We start from the raw sequence: 7,069 nt of genomic DNA on the forward strand, positions 1-7,069 counted from the left end.
TCTGAATAAGGTACTGAGCCATGTGGCTAACACAGATAAGAATAATGGGCTTATAAGAGTTAATAAGAAGCCTAAGCTAATGGGCCAATCAGTTTATAGTTAATGTAGACCTCTGTGTGATTTCTTTGGGACTTACTAATGTGGGAGCCAGGCAGGACAGAAACCCTGAAAACAAATAGTACCCATTGTGTGGATGACTGCAACCACATAAATGCTGACAAAGCTTGGGAAATAATTCTAGACTTAAAAAAATAGAGTTAAGAATAGCTTATTGATAGCAGCATTTTCTGAGGTGGGCTCTCTTTGCTAGAGGCAAGTCTGTCTCATTTAAGAGAGTCTTACTAACTCAGCTTTAGCTGTAAAACCTTGCAGCTCTTTTAAAATGTTCTTCCACAAAATACTGAATTGGTGTTGATTAAAAGCTGACCACATGCTTTATGGTTTTCAGCCATAGCAGAAAAAATGCTGTGCCATTTTAAAATTCAGGCTTTCTTGATCATCCTGAAAGCTCAAACTCTGACTTTTTGAGGCAGGACTTATAGCTACAAAGCATTTGTATGTGAGTTGTGAGCACACTGCTGCAGCTTGCTTGCTGGCAGGGACCTTGAAATGCCATATAATTGTGGCAATAAACATGGCTACAGCCAGTACCTTGCCATGAGGCTTGAATCTCAGAAAGCTAAAGAATGGGATGGATCCAGCCATCAAAGCCACGGCTTTAATCTTACACATATTGCTTAGCAAATTAAAGACTCATGTGGTCAGAAAAAGAGAGATGTACAGTAAAGAGAGATTCAAAGACAAAGAAAACCTCTAAATATTTTACAGTGTGTTAAAATATATATGCAGGCTTGGGAGAGAAAAGAAAACGGTTAAGGTCCTTAAAATAAAATTGAAAGAATTATAGTAGTTGGGTGTGGTGGCACATGCCTTTAATCCCAAAGCTTGGAAGACAGGGGCAGACAGATCTCTGTAAATTCAAGGTGTGGTGCCATACACCTTTAATCCCAGCACTAGGGAAACAGAGGCAGACAGATCTCCACGAGTTCAAGGACATCCCAGCTTACAGAGGGAGTTCCAGGACAATGAAACACACACAGAGACACCCTGTCTCAAAAAGCCAAAAATTAAAAATAAAAGGAATAGAGGTTAAAATAAAGCCACATAAAGATGAAAAAGACACAGAGAATCTGCATACTGTATGTTATTATGTTCTCTTTGAATTGTTTGAATGCTGAGAAAACAGCAACAGCTGCTAGAAGATATTTATTTATAAATGCTGCTGAATTAATCCAAAATAGATATTTTGAAAATACCTTGACTTCAAAATTGAAGTCAAAAGATATGTTACTTTGGAGAAGAGAATTTGCTTTTGTTTCCACAGGCAATCAGAGGCTATTGATTCATTCTGAGTTAAAAAAAAATAAGGTTTGATCAAGGAAGACCACCTGAGAAATCTCTGGTAGGAACAGATGGCCCAGATGTCAGAGTTCTACATCCAGAACAGATTCAGGATGCTGCCTGTGATGATCAAGCCTCACAGGATACTCCAGTCAGGACTTCATCATAATTCTAAATTCTTTTTAGGACCCATAAGATTATCTTTGCCTCAAATCAGCTGGAATTAGCCTGGAAAACTATGCCCACAATTGCAAAAAATGGACTAAGGATATTTTCCTTTTTTTTTTTTTTAAAAAAAAAAGAGGGAGAAGTGTTGTGGGAGAATCATATGTATTCTGTCAATTATATTTTAAATAAATGCTGATTGGCCAGTAGCCAGGCAGGAAGTATTGGCAGGACAACCATACAGGAATTAGAGGCAGGTAAATGAGAACAGAGAATTATGGGAAGGAGAAAGCCCATTCCTCAACAGTACTTGCCCTGCCACAGAAGAAGCAAGATGTGACTGCCTCTCTGAATAAGGTACTGAACCATATGGCTAACATAGACAAAAATAATGGGCTAATATATATGTTTTAAGAGTTAATAAGAAGCCTAAGCTAATGGGACAACCAGTTTATAGTTAATGTAGACCTCTGTGTGATTTCTTTGGGACTTAACGATGTGGGAACTGGAAAGGTGTTGTAATAGGTGTGGCGGGGCTGCGTCCCCAGCACCCCAGCCACACCCCGGCCGCCCGGCTAGCTCAGTCGGTAGAGCATGAGACTCTTAATCTCAGGGTCGTGGGTTCGAGCCCCACGTTGGGCGCCATCTATTGTAATAGGTGTGGCGGGGCTGCGTCCCCAGCACCCCAGCCGCACCCTGGCCGCCTGGCTAGCTTATGCCCCGAAATAATTACATGGACACTGTATTCATTTAATCACTGCTTGGCCATTTCTATCTAGCCTCTTCTAGGCTAACTCGCGCACCTGGACTAGACCATCTCTAATAATCTGCTGTAGCCCACAAGGTGGCTTACCAGGGAGATTCTAGCCTACGTCCATCCTGGGTCGGAGCTTCATCGCGTGTGCCTCAGAGAGCAGAGCTCTCGCCTCTGCCCACAAGAGTGGAGCATCATGTCTCTCTGAGGCCTCTGCCCCCGAGAGGAGAGCTGTCGAGTCTGACCTCACTTCCTCTTCTGCCCAGCATTCTGCTCCGTTCACTCCTCCCATCTACGTTCTAACCTATCAGGGCAAGCAGCTTCTTTATTTAATTAACCAATGGCCTTCCTCCATCAGAAAGGACAGAAACCCCAAGAACAGATCTCTGTGAGTTTGAGGCCACCCTGATCTACAAAAGCTAGTTTCAGGACAACCCCAAAAGCTACAGAGAAACCCTGTCTCAAAAATTAAATAAAAAAAAAGATTTCAGGTGTAGAAAGATGGAAGTCATCTTGAAATATATTTTTATCTTTTTTTTTTAATTTTTGGATTTTTGAGACAGGGTTTCTCTGTAGTTTTTGGTGCCTGTCCTGGTACTAGCTTTTGTACACCAGGCTGGCCTCGAAATCACAGAGATCCACCTGCCTTGGCCTCCCAAGTGCGGCTATTAAAGGTGTGCATCACCACTTCCCGGCTTTTTGTTTTGTTTTTTTCTTTTTTTTTTTGAAATATAGCTTTAACAAGAAAGGCTAGTCATGACAATGGCCTCAGTACATCCTGCCCTTATATTTTTACTAACCTACCTATTGTTTAATCTAAATTTATTGATTTATTTTATTAAATATATAAAATACAAATGAATGTTTGTCTACATGTATTTTTGTGAACCACTTTGGTTCCTGGTACCCACAGCCTGAATAGAATTGTAGAGACCCTAGAACTTGATTTATAAACAATTGTGAGCAACTATGTCGATGCTAGATACTAATTATGGATCCTCTGTAATAGCAGCAGTTGTGGTTGGAGAAATATCTCAGCAGTTAAGAGTACTGACTTCCTTTTCAGAGAATTTGTGTTTAGTTACCAGGATATACATTTTAGCTTACAACTTTCCATAACTCCAGGAGCAAAGGCTCAAAGATCCTTTTCTGAGATACACTGTCAATATAAATACAATTCAGGTACCTATTATAAATTCTATTTATCAGAAGTATATCCCTGAGACTCACTCACATCATCTTAGAATGAAAGAACTGACACCTGCACATTGTCTTTAACCTTCACAAGTGCAGCACTGCACAGGTATGTGCACAGGTGTTTCTTCTTTCTTTCTCTTTCTCTCTTTCTCTCACACAAAATAAATAAATAAATTGCAATAAATGCATACAGAACTTTTAATTATCCAAAGTAAAATTATCTTGTCTTAAAAATGTTATATGTTGTGAATAACATTAATGAATGTTTGATAAGAAAAATATGGATATAACTATACATCTAAATTATGTATATTTTTCATGATCAGAAGAATTTTTATAAAAGACAGGAATATTTTACTTTAAATTAAGCTAAAACATATATTAGTATTTCTCTGGTTTGATAGAAATCTTGCTTCTAGTGTTTCAACAAATTTTTTTTTTTTCAAATTTCAGTTGATACAGTGTGAAACTCTTACACTTAATTGATTGAGGACTTTTGAAGCTTAAGTGACCTAATTTAGACATTTTATTCTGGCACAGTTAAGTATTATGAACATATCCACTTGTAATTATGTTGATGACACATTTATTATTTTCCTATACAAAATATAAAATGTAATCTCATGTTTAATATAATAATTTGTATTATAGTGTTTCTTGTGTGTGTGTGTGTGTAATAGAATTATATAGAAACAGAGTCACCATGCACTAAGCAATACCTGATCTGCCATAGTGTGTTGGTAAAATTACTACAAAAATGTTATTTTTGATGACTATAATGAATAATGATCTAAATCATCACAGTAGTTTCTTCATCATTAATTACATAAAAAGCAAATTTATAATAGAGCATAAAATTATCTTCCCACAAATTAAGGATTAACGAATTAAGGAAATGACTCACATCATATTAAATTTCCCTGGATACCAACTTGTCTTCTCCTTTAAAAGAATTCTGTGTTTATTTATGTAACACGTTCTAGCTTGAAATTTCCTCAAATGTAATTTTTAATTATTCCTGAAGGCTTGCATACAATAAAGCCTACCAATTTTCCTTTATCTTCATTGAAATTCTAATTTGGTTTATTAATTTTTAATGAGAAGATTCATATCATGTATACAGAGATCACATATATGCTTCTAATATATGCAGTTTAAAGCACAAAATATTATTGAAAATCGTACTTTTCTTTCCTAAATGTGTTCAGCCACCTACTCTCATGCATTTTTTTCTATATACACCTATCACAAAGTATCAAACTAATCCAGAATCGGGTTCTTACAAAGAGGAAATGTGAGTTGGGGTATATTTATGTGACTAATATATTAGCTAGGCAGCATAATAAATTAAGAGATAAGGGTGATTTTAATAGCAAAAAAGAGTCGGCAAATTCTTTGGGAATAAAAATGTGTAAAAATGTTCTTAAAAGTAATTCATAGATAAACCCTAAAATTAATGCATGAAAAGTACTTTCTCAGAGTGTTGAGAGAGGAATAGAACCAACTCTCAGAACTATAGATTCAGTCAACATTTCTGGCTTAACGTCCTCGGATGAAGGGATTCATGGGTCATCAAGCCTGGTTATATTTTTGCACCTGTACTAAAGCAGATAAGCTGATTATATTTGGTGGTGGTGGTTATTTGGCAAAAATGGAGAAAGTGATAAAATACTTTATTTGCAACTAGGTTGCAAATATTACCCTATCAACAGGAAATTCTAGAGATTCTCCAAACTCAACATAGAAACAATCCTGTGGACTAACATGAGCATTTGTCACAAATCCAACCTTTGAGCATTTTGCCTACTTTTCTGACTCTCCTTATTTTCTTTCTATCATATTATTGACTGGTAATACTTCTAGGTAAAATTTTTTATTGTTACTTCATTACTGTTATTATTTTTGAGATCTACTTATGTATGTATGTATCTATCTATCCATCTATTTATCTATAATCTATGTATATATATCAACATATACATATATATATATATATATATAATCTGTTTTGTAATCTGTGTGTATGTATGCAAATATGAATTGGTGTAAACTGTGTGAAAGTAAGTGCTTACAGAGGTCAAAAGAGGTCATTCAGTCCCCTGGAAGTAGAGCTGCAGATGTGAGTCACTTTAAATGGAACTAGGGACTGACCCATGTATTCTTATGCATACTTTTTTTATTTTGTAGATGACCATTCAAATATAACCTGATGTTTTATTTGTTCCATTCCCAAATATTGTCCTCCTTTTATTTCATTATTCAGTTATCAACATTTTCTGTTTTCTAAAATAGTTATATCTAATTCTGTATTTTTGCACATGCTATTGACTGTTGTGGGAAAAAATTCAGCTCCTATATATTTGAACTAGTACCAAAAATTTAGCACAACCAAATTCCCTTTACTTTCAGATGCCTTCTCCCTTCATTTCCTCAAAGCGTGCCAGTTTATATATTCATATGCCTTTGTAAAAGTCCTGCTATAGAATTTATCATGCTGTATCTGTTTATGGCACACATGTCTCATTGATTATACTATCAGGGGAGAATGGGTAAAGGTCTAATAATCTATATTTCTGAGGAGATTAATTAGCATGACTGCTTAGAAGTAGTATAATAAATATTATTAAGAGGATGTGTGAGTTAATAATAACTTTATGACTGATAGTATAGCAGACATGAGTTTACTGTAGTTTTCTGATAATGAACAGTTTACTTTCATTGTTACTTCTCATGGTTGACAAACAAAATGAATGTGTAAAGATATTGACTGAGGTTTCTCTCCTGCCTGGTTCCCACAATCATTAAGTCCCAAAGAAAATTACAAAGAAGTCTACATTAGTTAAAAACTGATTGGACCATTAGCTCAGGCTTCTTATTAGCTCTTATAACTTATATAGCCCATTATTAGCCATTATTCTTATATGTGTTAGCCATGTGGCTCAGTCACATCTTGCTTATTCTGTGGTTGGGTAAATGGTGCGTCCTCATTCCAGAATTCTCCTGTTCTCGTTGACCCACCTCTACTTTGTATCTGGTTGTCCCGCCTATACTTATGGCTTGACAACTAGCCAATCAGTGTTTATTTAAAATATATTTGACAGAATACAAACCATGGTCCCAACACACTTCCCTCTCAAAAAAAAATAAAATAAAATAAAAATAAAAAAAAACAAGAACAATTATATTGCGTTTTTTGGGGGGAATGTGGGTGTAGTATTTCAGGCTACTTCTGGCTGGTTGGGGGTGCTGATAATCTTATGGGGGACTTAGACAACATTTAGAATTATGCACAAGTTCTATCTGGAGTATGCTGTGAGTCTTGAATGTGTTCTGGATGTAAAACACTGACATCTGGGCTATCTGTTCAAACCAGAGATTTCTCAGGTGGTCTTCCCTGATCAAACCTGATTTTTCTTAACTCAGAATGAACCCACAGCCTCTGATTTCCTGTGGAAACAAGAGAAAATCCACATTTCCAAAGTAATATATCTTTTGACTTCAATTTTGCAGTGAAGATATTTTCAAAATACCTATTTTGGATTAATTCAGCAG

The 7,069-nt window shown here is 36.0% G+C and overlaps 1 non-coding gene across 1 annotated transcript; it reads left to right on the forward strand.

The window, feature by feature from the left end:
* Window positions 1–2,135: 2,135 nt before the first annotated feature.
* On the forward strand, window positions 2,136–2,208 carry Trnak-cuu. Its single transcript has one exon. It is a non-coding gene; the product is annotated as a tRNA-Lys (tRNA).
* The last annotated feature ends 4,861 nt before the right edge of the window (window positions 2,209–7,069 follow it).

The sequence above is a fragment of the Microtus ochrogaster genome, unplaced genomic scaffold (genome assembly GCF_000317375.1).
Source record: "Microtus ochrogaster isolate Prairie Vole_2 unplaced genomic scaffold, MicOch1.0 UNK55, whole genome shotgun sequence".
Taxonomy (NCBI): Eukaryota; Metazoa; Chordata; class Mammalia; order Rodentia; family Cricetidae; genus Microtus; species Microtus ochrogaster.